Source organism: Erinaceus europaeus, chromosome 3, assembly GCF_950295315.1.
Source record: "Erinaceus europaeus chromosome 3, mEriEur2.1, whole genome shotgun sequence".
Lineage (NCBI taxonomy): Eukaryota > Metazoa > Chordata > Mammalia > Eulipotyphla > Erinaceidae > Erinaceus > Erinaceus europaeus.
In genome coordinates, this window is record NC_080164.1 from 91,376,973 (window position 1) to 91,392,938 (window position 15,966).

The window sequence follows — 15,966 nt, forward strand, 5'->3', positions numbered from 1 at the left end:
TTTGAAAAGTCCTTTTGTTATGGTTTGCTGTACAGTATCCAGTATCTTGTATATAGCTGTGCTCTTGGATGCTTCTAATCTACTTGGTCTAGGCTTTTGAGAGAGTCCGCATATCAAATACACAGCCTATATATTAGAAAGATTCAGTTTGTGTTTTGAGAAACTTTGAGATGTACAACTGATTTTCCCACTCTCATATTAATTAACTAATGATTTATATGTCTACATTTTGCAAGGAGTGTACATAAACACCATTCCCACCACCAAAAGACTGTGACACATCTCTCCCACCCACTCCCACCCCCCACTGTCCTAGGAAGCTGCATGTCTACCCCTCACCACAGGGTTTTTACTTTGGTGCCCTACTTACATTTTGATCAGGTCCTGCTTTTAGTTTCCCTTTCAGATCTTCTTAATCAACTTCTGTTTATGAGTGGGATCATCCCATACTCATCTTTATCTTTCTGACATAGCTCATTTAACATAATTCCTTCTAGCTCTTTCCAAGATGGGTCAGAGAAGGTGGGTTAATTGTTCTTGATAGCGGCATAGTATTCCATTGTGAATATATACCACAGCTTTCTCAGCCACTCATCTGATGTGGGGCACCTGGGTTGCTTCCAGGTTTTAGCTGTTATGAACTGTGCTGCTATGAACATAGGAGTACACACCTCTTTTGGGATGGGTGTTATGGAGTCCTTGGGGTATAAGCCCAGGAGAGGAATTACTGGATCATATGGAAGGTCCATGTCTAGCCTTGTGAGAGTTTTCCAGACTGCTCTCCACAGAGGCTGTACCAATTTACATTCCCACCAGCAATGTAAAAGGGTTCCTCTGTCCCCACAACCTCTCCAGCATTTGTTGCTGCTGTCCTTTTTGATGTATGCCATTCTTACAGGAGTGAGGTGGTATCTTAGTGTTGTCTTAATTTGCATTTCTCTGACAATCAGTGACCTAGAGCAGTTTTTCATATGTTTGTTAGCCTTTTGGATCTCCTCTGAGGTGAATATATTGTTCATATCCTCTACCCATTTTTGGATGGGGTCATTTGCTTTTTTGGTGCTAAGTTTGCTGAGCTCTTTATATATTTTGGTGATTAGTTTCTTGTCTGATGTATGGCATGTGAAGATCTTCTCCCATTCTGTGAGGGGTCTCTCTGTTTGTTTAATAGTTTCTTTGGATGTGCAGAAGTTTTTCAATTTGATGTAGTCCCATTCGTTTGTTTCTGCTTTAGTCTTCCTTGCAATTGGGTTTGATTCATCAAAGATGTCCTTGAATAGTAGGTGGGAAAGTGTTTTACCAATGTTTTCCTCTAAGTATTTGATTGTTTCTGGTCTGACATCTAGGTCTTTGATCCATTTGGAGTTGATTTTTGTTTCTGGTGAGATAAAGTGGTTCAATATCATTCTTCTGCAAGTTTCAACCCAGTTTTCCCAGAACCATTTATTGAAGAGAGCCTCCTTTTTCCATTTAATCCTCTGGGCCCCCTTATCAAAGATTAGATGCCCATAGATGTGGGGATTTATTTCTGGGCTTTCAATTCTGTTCCACTGGTCTTTGTGCCTATTTTTGTTCCAGTACCATGCTCTTTTGATGATGATGGCTTTATAATATAGTTTAAGGTCTGGGAGTGTGATGCCTCCATTTCTGTTTCTTTTCCTCAAGATGGTTTTGGCAATTCTAGGTGTTTTCAGGTTCCAGATAAATGATTGTAGTGTTTGTTCTATTCTCTTAAAGAAGCTTGATGGAACTTTGATGAGTATTGCATTAAATTTGTATATGGCTCTGGAGAGAATATTCATTTTGATGATATTTATTCTTCCAATCCATGAGCATGGGATATCTTTCCATTTCTTGGTATCAGTTTCTGATTCCTTGAGTAGCGACTCATAGTTTTCAGCATACAAGTCTTTCACTTCTTTGGTCAACTTTATTCCTAGGTATTTGATTGATTTTGCTGAAACAGTAAATGGGAGTGATTTCTGGATATCTTCTTCTTCTTCAGATTTAGTGTTTTCATAAAGAAATGCCACTGATTTTTGTACATTGATTTTGTAGCCTGATACCTTGCTATATTGCCTAATAACTTCAATAATTTTCTACTGGATTCTTTAGGTCTTTCTATGTATACTATCATATCATCTGCAAGTAGTGAGAGTTTGACTTCTTCCCTTCCAATCTGTATCCCTTTGATTTATTTCTCTTGCCTGATTGCTATGGCAAGAACTTCCAATACTATGTTGAAGAGTAATGGTGACTGTGGACAGCACTGTCTATTCCCGGATCTGAGGGGGAATGCTTTCAGCTTCTATCCATTGAGTATGGTGTGGGCTTTAGGTTTCCTATATACAGACTCCACTATCTTGAGGAATTTCCCATCTATTCCCTTTTTTTTTGTAGAGTTTTGAGCATGAATGGGTGTTGAATTTTGTCAAAGGCTTTCTCTGCATCTATTGAGATAATCATGTGGTTTTTGGCTTTGCTCTTATTTATGTGTTGAATGACATTGATTGACTTATGGATGTTGAACCAGCCTTGCATTCCTGGGATGAATCCCACTTTGTCATGATGAACAATCTTTTTGATATGTTGCTGTATCCGGTTGGCCAAGATCTTGTTTAATATTTTGGCATCTATGTTCATCAGAGATATTGGTCTGTAGTTTTCCTTTTTTGTACTGTCCCTATCAGCTTTTGGTATCAGGGTGATGTTGGCTTCAAAGAAGGTGGAAGGGAGTATTCCTGTTTGTTCAATCTTATGGAATAGCTTAAGAAGTATGGGTATTAACTGTTTCCTGAAAGTTTTGTAGAATTCGTTTGTGAAGCCATCTGGTCCAGGACTTTTGTTGTTGGGGAGATTCTTAATAACAGCTTCAATTTCTTTGTCTGTGATTGGTGCATTTAGATTTTGTAGTTCTCTTGGTTCAGTTTTGGAAGTGCATAGGTTTCTAGGAATTGTTCTATTTCTTCCAGATTCTCTAGCTTTGTGGCATATAGTTCTTTATAGAAGTTTCACAGGATTCTCTGGATTTCTATGGTGTCAGCTGTGATATCTCCTCCATCGTTTGCAATTCTATTAATTTGAGTCTTCTCTCTTTTTTGTTTGGTGAGTCTGGCTAGGGGTTTGTCAATATTTTGATAGGTTGTGTCTTCATTTTCATTTGTTTCCAGGAACATTTTTATTTCCTGCTTGAGTGAATCTCTGACCCAGTGGTTCTTAAGGAGTATGTTGTTTAGTTTTCAAATTCTGTGACTTTTAATAATTGTCTGTTTGTTGTTAAATGTTAGTTTTACTCCACTGTGGTCTGAGAAGATACATGGGATGATTTCATTGCTCTTGAATTTATTGATGCTGTCTTTGTGGCCTAACATGTGGTCTATCCTTGAGTATGTGTTATGTGGATTTGAAAAGAAGGTGTTTTCCAGTTTTTTGGGGTGGAGGAGTCTGAAAATGTCCAAGAGGTCTAGTCCGTTTATCTCTTCATTCAATTCTCTTGTATCTTTATTGGTTCTCTGCTTGTTGATCTGTCTAAGTGTGAGAGTATTGAAGTCTCCCACTATTATTGTATTACTATTGATGTATTTTTGAAATTCTTTCAGTAGATGCTTAATGTATTTAGATGGTCCCTCGTTGGGTGCATAGATGTTAATAATTGTTACGTCTTCTTGGCTGATTGATCCTCTAATCATTATGTAATGCCCTTGCCTATCTTTTATTACTTTATTTTATTTAAAATCTATCGTGTCTGAGATGAGAATGGCTGTTCCTGCCCTTTTTTTGTGGTCCGTTAGCCTGTATGATAGTTTTCCATCCTTTCACTTTAAGTCTGTGTTTATCTTGTTGTGACAGATGGGATTCTTCCAAGCAGCATATGGTTGGATTATGTTTTCTGATCCATCTTCCCACCCTGTGCCTTTTTATGGGTGAGTGTAAGCCATTGACATTTATTGATATTGTGGATTTAATGTATTGTAGTGCCATTGTTAAAAAAAAATTTGTTTGCTCTGATATATTGGAAGTATTATAGTGATGTTCTTGTTTATAAGAGGTCTTTTAGTACCTCTTTGAGGGCCAGCTTGGTGATGGTTGCCTCCTTTCACTGTTGTTTATCTAAGAAGGTTTTGATCCCTCCATCTAGTTTTAATGAAAGTCTAGCAGGATATATTATCCTTGGTTGAAACCCTTTTTCATTCAAGGCTCGATAGATATCTTGCCACTCCCTTCTGGCTTTTAGAGTTTGAGTGGAGAAGTCTGCAGATAATCTTATGGGTTTTCCCTTGTATGTGACTTTTTGTTTCTCTCTTGCAGCCTTTAGGATCCTTTCTTTATCCTTATTTCTTCTCATTGTGACTATGATGTGTCTTGGTGTCTTCAGGTCTGGGTTGATTCTATTTGGTACTCTCTGGGCCTCTTGAATCTTGATGTCCTTTCTGTTATTCAGGTCTGGGAAGTTTTCGTCTATTATTTCCTCTAGAATGTTTGTTTCCCCTTCCTCTCTTTCTTCCTCTGGAAGGCCAATTATACGAATGTTACTTCTTCTGAGATCATCCCATATGTCTCTGTTGTTGTTTTCAGTGTCTCTCAATCTCTTTTTAAGCTCTTTCACCTCTTTCTTCGTTTTCTCTAACTCATCCTCTGTCTGACTCATTCTGTTTTCTGCTTCTGTTAGTCTGCTTTCCCTAGCCTCAGCTTCTTTCTTCATTAAAGCTATTTCAGCTTTCAGTTCTATAATTGCCTCAAGATAATCAGTATTTTCCTTGGGGCTCTCAACTGTTGTTTCCCTAATACTGCCATTCCTTTCCTCCAATGTTGTTTTCATTTCTGTGATAAATAAGTTTATTATTGCTTGCATACTTTTCTTATCTATGGTTACTTCTGGCTGATTTGTAGTTTCTTCTGGGGTCTTGTCTTCATTCATTGGAGTAGCAGTTTATTTGGTTTTTATCTACCCATTTTTTTTTATTTATGTTTTTTTTATGCTCTGTTGTTCCTCAGTTGTTGTGTCTTGAGTACAAGTAATACTGTACTGAATACCTTTATGACAATTGCACTCACCAACCTCCGGAATTACAGTAGCAACTGAAGCAAGTATTGAAGTATTTTAATCCTTACCAGTTAGCCAATTTCTCCAATCCATGCAAAAAAAGTAACCAAATCCCAGTGAGGAAAGAGAAAAGAAAGAAAGGATATCAAGAATAGACAGTTATGCAAATCTACTATCCACTTTATATTCTAGGGGTAACAAGATGGGAAAGGGAACTAGAGCAGAGATACACACATAGAGAGTCCACTCTGAGTCAGATTTCTTCCCCAAAATAATTCACAAATTCAGAAAGGCAAAGAAGAAGGAATAAATGTATGACAAGATTAAAAAAAAAAGAGAGAGAGACAAGAGAGAGAAAAGGTAGAAGATAAGAAAAAGAGTTGTAATTAAAGAGCAGTGAATGGAAATTCCCAAATTTGTATCAGTGAATTCAAAAAAACACCCTGTTTGGTGGTGTGGGGGATCTTGCTAGGAGCTGGTCCCCAGGGACTGCTTGGTGGGGGCAGGAAGGAGGTATGCTTGAAAATTAAAATGAAGAAAAAAAAAGTTTTTTTTTTCCCTTTTTACCCTACTCTAATTATTAACCCAAATTAAGTTATAGTCAGCTCCTTGGTGTCACCGCTATGACCCCTTATTGGCTGGCCTGCTAAAGGCAGAAAATCCTACCGTTTCCAGGAGATGTGTTCGGAGCTCAGTGGCTAGCAGCTTCTCAGTCCGCCATCTTCCGGGAAAACCCCCCCCCCAGACTTTTTTAAAGGATTTCTTGAAAATGAAAACTAACTCCAAGTCCTTTGATCCAATGAGAGCTATACTCAAGAAGTCTTTGGATCCGCCCTCAGGGTCACAGTGGTCCCTGGAGACTCCCAAGAGAAAGCCCCTGAGCTACAGTGCTCCCTCCCGGTCTTCTGCCAGCTGCCCAGCAGCGCTCTGCAACCGGCCCAGACTCCTAAATTTTTAAAACCTGCCATTCCTAGAACTAAAGATATCAGCAATTTAATTTGATTTTTTTCAGAGGAAAACGGTATTATTTCAGGTAGAATATACTTTATGCGTCTAGATGACAAAGCAACAATAATACAAAATGAAACAGAAACTTTGTGAACAGCTTGACTAGCACATGACAATAATTCTACTCCTATTTCTCATCTGGATCTTTATAAATTCTGTGCATCAAAGATGTGTTTAAATTTTTTTTCTATCGCAATTGTAAATTTCTTTCAATTTCAGTAACTTTTCATTATAAATGCTGACTATATCAGAGAGCCAGTGAGAAAGGAAATAGGACTGGAGTATAGTAAAGAGAGTGCTTCCAGGAGAGCAACTTCCAACTTTGATCCTGATAAAGAAAAAAAGAACTCTGGCAATTAATGTTGTTCATCACCTTCTCATAGAAACTAAGAAAATTAGTCTTCATTACACAGTTGGCTACATTCTCCATGTTGCACATTTCTCTATCGACTTCCACTATAGCAACATTTATTCTTTCAGTTCAAGATCTAAGATTACTTTTATGTTCATGGTCCTGCTACTTTCTGTCTCATAATATTTTATTTATTTTTAAAAAAATATTTTATTGAATTGAGAGAGAGAGAGAGATATATACCAGACCACTGCTCAGTTATGACTTATGGTGGTGCTGGGAATTGAATCTCAGACCTCAGAGCCTCTGGCATGAGAATTTTTTGCAGAACCATTATGCCCCATAATATTTGATTTCTTAAAGATGTTTGTCCATATTTCTTCTTCTCTCTCACTCTTCCTTTATATTTAGTATACTCTCATCATGTTTGAAGGTTTCCTCTAAATCATTTTCTCCATGGGTGATTTTATGTTTTCTTCAGCTACATTTTTTTCTAAATTTCCAGCTAGATATTTACTAGTGGATCTTCTAGAGATTCTAAGAGCAATCTATCAAAAACCAGACCATTATTTCCATTGCTCAAATATGCCCCCTCACTAGCATATTATTAATTATAAAAGGTTGTATTCTTTAGTAAGGAGTACAATACATTGAAAGGAGAGTCCTTTTGGTTAAAATTCTAACTTTTGAGTTTTCATGCCTGCTATTCCTAGAGACTGATAATACATTCAGAGTTCCCTATTGTCTAGAACATAATCTTACATAAAATGTTGCTTGTTGACTCTTGAGTTTCTATAAGGTTGTAGACTAGGGATCACTAGACACTGAACAATATCTTTACATCCAGCACTATACAGAGCTTCTTTCTTCTGTTAAAAAGTTGCTTAAGGAACTCAGAAAGTGGATTTGCCATAGTATGCATAAGTCTGGGTAGAGTCCCATGAGTGATAAAATGGTTTTGTGGTATCCCTTCCCCTTTCTTTAGAATCAAATTGGGCTGGGGACCAGCTCGGTGTCATTACAGGTTTATTCTCTTGTATGCCATTAAAAATATATAAACCAGTTATAAAGTAATAGAAGCTTATTTATATTTATATTTTTATTTTTGTAAATATTTATCCATTATCATATTTTGTGAGAGAGAAAGAGAGGACAAAGCACCCTATGGCATAAAATATAGCAGGATAAGATCAGGAACCTCACATATACAAGTCCTAAACTCTTAACCATTGAATCAGGTCCCAAGCTGCACAACACCCTGAGTGAGATCAGCCAGAAGGAGAAGGTTGACTATGGGATGATGTCACTCCTGGGAAAAAACTTAAGAAACCAGAATAGAAAGGGAAAACACAAAGTAAAAAATTTAGTAGTTTGGTGTATTGTATTAAATCAAAGGAATCTGGGGCAGTGGGACAAGAAATGAGGTGGGAGGAGGGCTTTCACATCCCAGTATACAATGATGGGAAATGACCTATGTTGTAGGTGAGAATGTTTTGCAGATACCTATCATGGCAAGATGAGAAATCGTGCCCTTTTGGGGGGCTGAGCAGTAGCTCAGTGGGTTAAGCGCACATGGTGCGAAGTGCAGGTACCAGTATAAGGATCTGGTTAGAGCCCCCGGCTCCCCACCTGCAGGGGGATCACTTCACAAGTGGTGAAGCAAGTCTTCAGGCATCTGTCTTTCTCTCCTCCTCTCTGTCTCCCCTCCTCTCTCGACTTCTCTCTGTCCTGTCCAATGACAACAGCTATATCAAAAATAACAACAACAGTGATAAACAAGGGCAACAAAAGAAAGAAAAATAGCCTCCAAAAGCAGTGGATTCATTGTGCAGGCACTGAGCTTGAGTTATAACCCTTGAGATAAAAAAAAAAGTACCCATTTGCCAACAACTGTAATGTAAACTGTTAACCTCCCAAGGCAAGGGGAACTCTATTTAAAACTATTTACTCGTAAGGGGTGTGTATCAGAGCACCAGTACAATCATATTTAATGTCAAGGATTGAATTAATAGAGTCTCATACTTGAAAGCCCTACATTCCATCTACTGAACCACCTCCTTGGACACAATATATTTTATTTTATTTTATTATTTTTTATTACCCCTAGAGTTATTTCTGGGGCTCAATGCCAGCACTACAAGTCGACAGCTCCTGGTGGCCATTTTTTCCTTTTCCGTCTTTTTTCTTCTATTTATTTTTATAGGAGAGAGATTAATTGAGAGGGGAGGGGGGTTGAAGAAAGGAAAAGAAAGATAGATACCTACAGACTTGCTTCATCGGTCATGAGGCATCTTCCCTGAATATGGGGAGCAGGGGCTCAAACCTGAGTTCCTGTGTATTTTGTGTGTGCTTAACTAAGTGTGCCATCTCCGGGTCCCCCATTTTATTTTCTGAAAAGGATCCCTAACTAAAGGTCAGGTGTATTTAAACAGATTGCTTAATCTCACATTTGAGACACTGATAAATATTTAATATATAAAAGATTATTTAACCAATCTTGTAGCATTCTATAGCTCTCTTTCATTTATTTTCATTTAAAATAAATGGTGAAGTATCAAATATATTTACATAATAGTCACTGAGTGCAATAAGCAGGGATGTATATATATACACATATATACTGTTAAGAACACTTATTTTGTATAGCAAACAAATAGGGAAAGGAAACTAGATAAGGAGATACATTTATGTATCATCCATTGTATTTGCTAAAAGAACTTGAGTCCTAGTCTATCCTAGGAAATTTTCATTTACTAACAACATCAATTCAAAGGGCTGAGTGACTACTCACCAGGTAGACTGAACACTACATCATGCACAAAGTCTAATATTTAAATCCCTGTTCCCCACCTAAAGGGGTGAAGTTTCATGAGCAGTGAGGTAGTGCTGCAGAAGATTCCTCTTTTCTCTTTCTCCATCTTTATTTCTCATGCATTGTCATAAATGGAAGGAAGGAAGAAAGAAGGAAGGGAGAGAGAAGGAAGGAAGGTATACGTTTGGTAAAGTATACACATTACAGTGTGCAAGGACTCATGTTCAAGTTCCTGGTCCCCACCTGTAGGGGATATTTCAGAAGCCATGAAACAGTGCTATAGGTATTTCTAACTCTCCCTTCCTTCTCAATTTTTCTTTGTTTCTATCCACAATAATTAAAGAAATAAAATTTTAAAAGAAAGGAAGGAGAGGACAAAAAGAGAGAGGGAAAGATGGAGAAAGAGAGGAGAAAGGGAGAGAGAGAAAGAGGAAGAAAGAGAAGGAAGAAAGAGAGAGAGAGAGAGAGAGAGAGAGAGAAGAGATAATGTCCTCATTCAGAAATCCGTTCCAGTGATAACTGTGGTGGAAAAATAAGTAAAAAATTACAATTTTAAAAACTAGCACATAGTATAATAATATCTATAAGAACTGTCCCTATGAATAAAGTTGACCGAAGAAGTGAAAGACTTGTATGCTGAAAACTATGAGTCGCTACTCAAGGAAATAGAAACTGATACCAAGAAATGGAAAGATATCCCATGCTCATGGATTGGAAAAATCATTATCATCAAAATGAATATTCTCCCCAGAGCCATATACAAATTTAATGCAATACTCATCAAAGTTCCATCAAGCTTCTTTAAGAGAATAGAACAAACACTACAATCATTTATCTGGAACCCGAAAACACCTAGAATTGCCAAAACCATCTTGAGGAAAAGAAACAGAAATGGAGGCATCACACTCCCAGACCTTAAACTATATTATAAAGCCATCATCATCAAAAGAGCATGGTACTGGAACAAAAATAGCCACACAGACAAGTGTAACAGAATTGAAAGCCCAGAAATAAATCCCCACACCTATGGGCATCTAATCTTTGATAAGGGGGCCCAAAGGATTAAATGGAAAAAGGAGGCTCTCTTCAATAAATGGTGCTGTGAAAACTGGGTTGTAACATGAAGAAGAATGAAATTGAACCACTTTAACACACCAGAAACAAAAATCAACTCCAAATGGATCAAAGACCTGGATGTCAGACCAGAAACAATCAAATACTTAGAGGAAAACATTGGTAAAACACTTTCCCACATACACGTCAAGGACATCTTTGATGAATCAAACCCAATTTCAAGGAAGACTAAAGCAGAAACAAACCAATGGGACTACATCAAATTGAAAAGCTTCTGCACATCCAAAGAAACTATTAAACAAATAGAGAGAGCCCTCACAGAATGGGAGAAGATCTTCACATGCCATACATCAGACAAGAAACTAATCACCAAAATATATAAAGAGCTCAGCAAACTTAGCACCAAAAAAGCAAATGACCCCATCCAAAAATGGGCAGAGGATATGAACAAAACATTCACTACAGAGGAGATCCAAAAGGCTAACAAACATATGAAAAACTGCTCTAGGTCACTGATTGTCAGAGAAATGCAAATTAAGACAACACTAAGATACCACCTCACTCCTGTAAGAATGGCATACATCAAAAAGGACAGCAGAAACAAGTGCTGTAGAGGTTGTGGGGACAGAGGAAACCTTTTACATTGCTGGTGGGAATGTAAATTGGTCCAGCCTCTGTGGAGAGCAGTCTGGAAAACTCTCAGAAGGCTAGACATGGACCTTCCATATGATCCAGTAATTCCTTTCCTGGGCTTATACCCCAAGGACTCCATAACGTCCAACCAAAAAGAGGTGTGTATTCCTATATTCATAGCAGCACAATTCATAATAGCTAAAACCTGGAAGCCACCCAGGTTCCCCACAACAGATGAGTGGCTGAGAAAGATGTGGTATATATACACAATGGAATACTATGCAGCTATCAAGAACAATGAACCCACCTTCTCTGACCCATCTTGGACAGAGCTAGAAGGAATTATGTTAAGTGAGCTAAGTCAGAAAGATAAAGATGAGCATGGGATGATCCCACTCATCAACAGAAGTTGACTAAGAAGATCTGAAAGGGAAACTAAAAGCAGGACCTGATCAAATTGTAAGTAGGGCAACAAAGTAAAAATCCTGTGGTGAGGGATAGACATGCAGCTTCCTGGCCCAGTGGGGGGTGAGCGTGGGTGGGAGGGATGGGTCACAGTCTTTTGGTGGCGGGAATGGTGTTTATGTACACTCCTAGCAAAATGTAGACATATAAATCAGTAGTTGATTAATATGAGAGGGGGAAAATCAATTGTATGTCTCAAAGTTTTTCAAAACACAAACTGAATCTTTCTAATATATAGGCTGTGTATTTGATATGCGGACTCTCTCTAAAGCCTAGACCAAGTAGATTAGAAGCATCCAAGAGCACAGCTATATACAAGATACTGGATACTGTACAGCAAACCATAACAAAAGGACTTTTCAAAGTTAACCCAATTACCAAATAATGTGATGATAACATTAACTATCGATTGTCTTTTTGAACCCTAAGACCGCAGGAACCTCACATCTTCACTATAGAGCCCCTACTTCCCCCAGTCCAGGAACCCTTGGATAGGGCCCACTTTCCCATATGCGTCTCCCAATCCATATCAAATAATATTGTATCCTCCGATCACAACCTAACCAACGCAATAATTGCCACCTCAACATGCTTCACCTCAGACTGTGTCCAGAGACTTCACTAGTGCAATGACAACCATTCAGCTTCATTACTGGGATGCATTGGATCGACCTTCTCGTGGTGCATCCATGAGTACCCATTCATTGAGGAAAGTGACTATCCTTTCTAGCCGACTGTATCCACATGGATCCCAGTTACTTTCAAAGCCAGCAACAAGCAGCTCCTGACAGCTTTCAACCTGACCTGTTGACTGGGTACGGAAGAAGGGAAGACACTAGAAGAAGAAGCTTCATTACTCAGGTGAGACCTTTGCTTTTATAGTACACTCTAATTTCATCTCAGGTGGTTCACTTTCTAACAAAGTCCCATAACCTAGATATACACCAGTTTCTGTGAGAGAGAGCTTATGTTCACATGTATCCATAAACTACTGCAAAATATATACCTGAAAGCAGAAGTACAGTAGAGTTTGCAGTGAGTACCTCCCTAACACTTCCTCTCCACTATTCCAAGCTTTGGGTCCATGATTGCTCAACAATTTGTTTGGCTTCGTATGTTAACTCTCTTTTCAATCACCAGGTTCCAGATGCGACCAGGATGCTGGCCAGGCTTCCCTAGACTGAAGACCCCACCAACGTGTCCTGGAGCTCAGCTTCCCCAAAGACCCACCCTACTAGGGAAAGAGAGAGGCACACTGGGAGTTTGGACCGACCAGTCAACGCCCATGTTCAGTGGGGAAGCAATTACATAAGCCAGACCTTCTACCTACTGCAACCCTCAATGACCCTGGGTCCATGCTCCCAGAGGGATAGAGAATGGGAAAGCTGTCAGGGGAGGGGGTGGGATATGGAGATTGGGTGGTGGGAATTGTGTGGAGTTGTACCCCTCCTACCTTATGGTTTTGTTAATTAATCCTTTCTTAAATAAAAAATAAATAAATTAATAAAAGAACTGTCTATGATTGAGTCGGGCTGTAGAACGGATGGTTAGTTGCAGGTGGCACAAAGTGCAAGGAACAGCGTAAGTATCTCAATTCAAGCCCGTGGCTCCCCACCTGCAGGGGAGTCACTTCCCAAGTGGTGAGTAGGTCTGCAGGTGTCTATTTTTCTCTCCTCCTCTCTGTCTTCCCCTCCTCTCTCCATTTCTCTCTGTCCTATCCAAACAATGATTACATCAGTAACAACAATAATCACTACAACAATACAACAACAAGGGAAGCAAAAGGGAATAAATAAAATAAATAAATAAATATTAAAAATCTGTGCATGAATGAAAACATTTTTTAAATTTATTTTTTATTTAAGAAAGGATAAATTAACAAAACCATAGGGTAGAAGGGGTACAATTCCACACAATGCACACCACCCAATCTCCATATCCCATCCTCTCCCTGATAGCTTTCCCATTCTCTATCCCTCTGGGAGCATGGAACCAGGGTCCTTGTTGGTTGCAGAAGGTGGAAGGTCTGGCTTCTGTAATTGCTTCCCCGTTGAACATGGCCGTTGACTGGTCGGTCCATACTCCCAGTCTGCCTCTCTCTTTCCCTAGTAGGGTGGTTTTCTGGGGAAGCAGAGCTCCAGGACACATTGGTGGGGTCTTCAGTCCAGGGAAGCCTGGTCAGCATCCTGATGGCATCTGGAACCTGGTGGCTGAAAAGAGAGTTAACATACAAAACCAAACAAATTGTTGAACAATCATGGACCCAAAGGTTGGAATAGTGGAGATGAAGTGTTGGGGGGGGGTACTCACTGCATACTCTAGTGTACATCTGCTTTCAGGTATATATTTTGCACTTGTTTATAGATATGTGTGAACATACGATCTTTCTCACAGAACCTGGTGTATATCTAGGTTTTGGGACTTTGTTAGAAAGTGATCCACCTGGGATGGAATTAGAGAATGCTATGAAAGGAAAGGTCTCACTCGAGAAATGAAGCTGAAGGGTTGTCATTCCACACCTGAAGTCTCTGGACACAGTCTGAGCTGAAGCATGTTGAGGTGGCAATTTTTGCGTTGATTAGGTTGTGATTGACTGATGCAATATTATTTGATATGGATTGGGAGAGGCATGCGGGAATGTGGGCCCTATCCTAACGTTCCAGGACTGGGAGAAATATAGGCTCTATATTGGAGATGTGAGGTTTCTGCTGTCTCAGGGTTCAAAAAGGCAATGAATAGTTTATGTTATCATATTATTTGGTAATTGGGTTAACTTTGAAAAGTCCTTTTGTTAGGGTTGCTGTATAGTACCCAGTATCTTGTAAATAGCTGTGCCACGGGTTGCCTCTGATCTACTTGGTCTAGGCTTTTGAGAGAGTCCGCATATAAGATACACACCCTATATACTAAAAAGACTCAGTTTGTGTTTGAAAAACTTTGAGACATACAATTAATTTTCCCTCTCAAATTAATTAACTAGTGATATGTGATTGTATGGCTATAAGTTTCCCTCTCAGTACTGCTTTAGCTGTGTCCCAAATATTTTGATAGGTTGTGTCTTCATTTTCATTTGTTTCCAGGAACATTTTTATTTCCTGCTTGAGTGAATCTCTGACCCAGTGGTTCTTAAGGAGTATGTTGTTTAGTTTTCAAATTCTGTGACTTTTAATAATTGTCTGTTTGTTGTTAAATGTTAGTTTTACTCCACTGTGATCTGAGAAGATACTTGGGATGATTTTGATGCTCTTGAATTTATTGATGTTGTCTTTGTGGCCTAACATGTGGTCTATCCTTGAGTATGTGTTATGTGGATTTGAAAAGAAGGTGTATTCCAGTTTTTCGGGGTGAAGGACTCTAAAAATGTCCAAGAGGTCTAGTCCGTTGATCTCTTCATTCAATTCTCTTGTATCTTTGTTGGTTCTCTGCTTTGTTGATCTGTCTAAGTGTGAGAGTGGGGTATTGAAGTCTCCCACTATTATTGTATTACTATTGATGTATTTTTGGAATTCTTTCAGTAAGTGCTTGACGTATTTTGATGGTCCCTATATGACTACACTTTACTAGGGGTGTACATAAACACCATTCCCACCACCAAAAGACTGTGCCCCATCCCACCCACCCACTCCCACCCCCCATTGGCCCAGGAAGCCTCATGTCCACCCTCCCCCTCACCACAAGGTTTTTACTTTGGTTCCTTACTTTCAATTTAGTCAGATCCTGAGTTTAGTTTCCCTTTCTGGTCTTCTTTCTCAACTTCTGTTGGTGAGTGGGATCATCCAATACTCATCTTTATCTTTCTAACTTAGCTTACCTAACATACTTTCTTCTAGCTCTGTCCAAGATGGGTCAGAGAAGTTGAGTTCATTGTTCTTAGTAGCTGCATAGTATTCCATTGTGTATATATACCACAGCTTTCTCTGCCACTCATCTGTTGTTGGGCACCTGGGCAGCTTCCAGGTTTTAGCTATTATGAATTGTGCTGCTATGAACATAGAAGTACACACCTCTTTTTGGTTGTGTGTTATGGAGTCCTTGGGGTATAAGCCCAGGAGAGGAATTACTGGATCATATGGAAGGTTCATGTCTAGTCTTGTGAGAGTTTTCCAGACTGCTCTCCACAGAGGCTGTACTAATTCACACTCCCACCAGCAATGCAAAACGGTTCCTCTGTCCCCACAGCCTCTCCAGCATTTGTTGCTGCTGTCCTTTTTGATGTATGCCATTCTTACAGGAGTGAGGTGTTATCTCAATGTTGTCTTAATTTGCATTTCTCTGACAATCCGTGACCTGGAGCAGTTTTTCATATGTTTGTTAGCCTTTTGGATCTCCTCTGAGGTGAATATTTTGTTCATATCCTCTGCCCATTTATGGATGGGGTCATTTGCTTTTTTGGTGCTAGGTTTGCTGAGCTCTTGTATATTTTGTTTAGTAATCTCTTGACTGATGTCTGGCATGTGAAGATCTTCTCCCATTCTGTTAGCGGTATCTGTTTGTGTGACAGTTTCTTTGGATGTGCAGAAGCTTTTTAATTTGATATAGTCCCATTGGTTTGTTTCTGCTTTAGTCTTCCTTGCAACT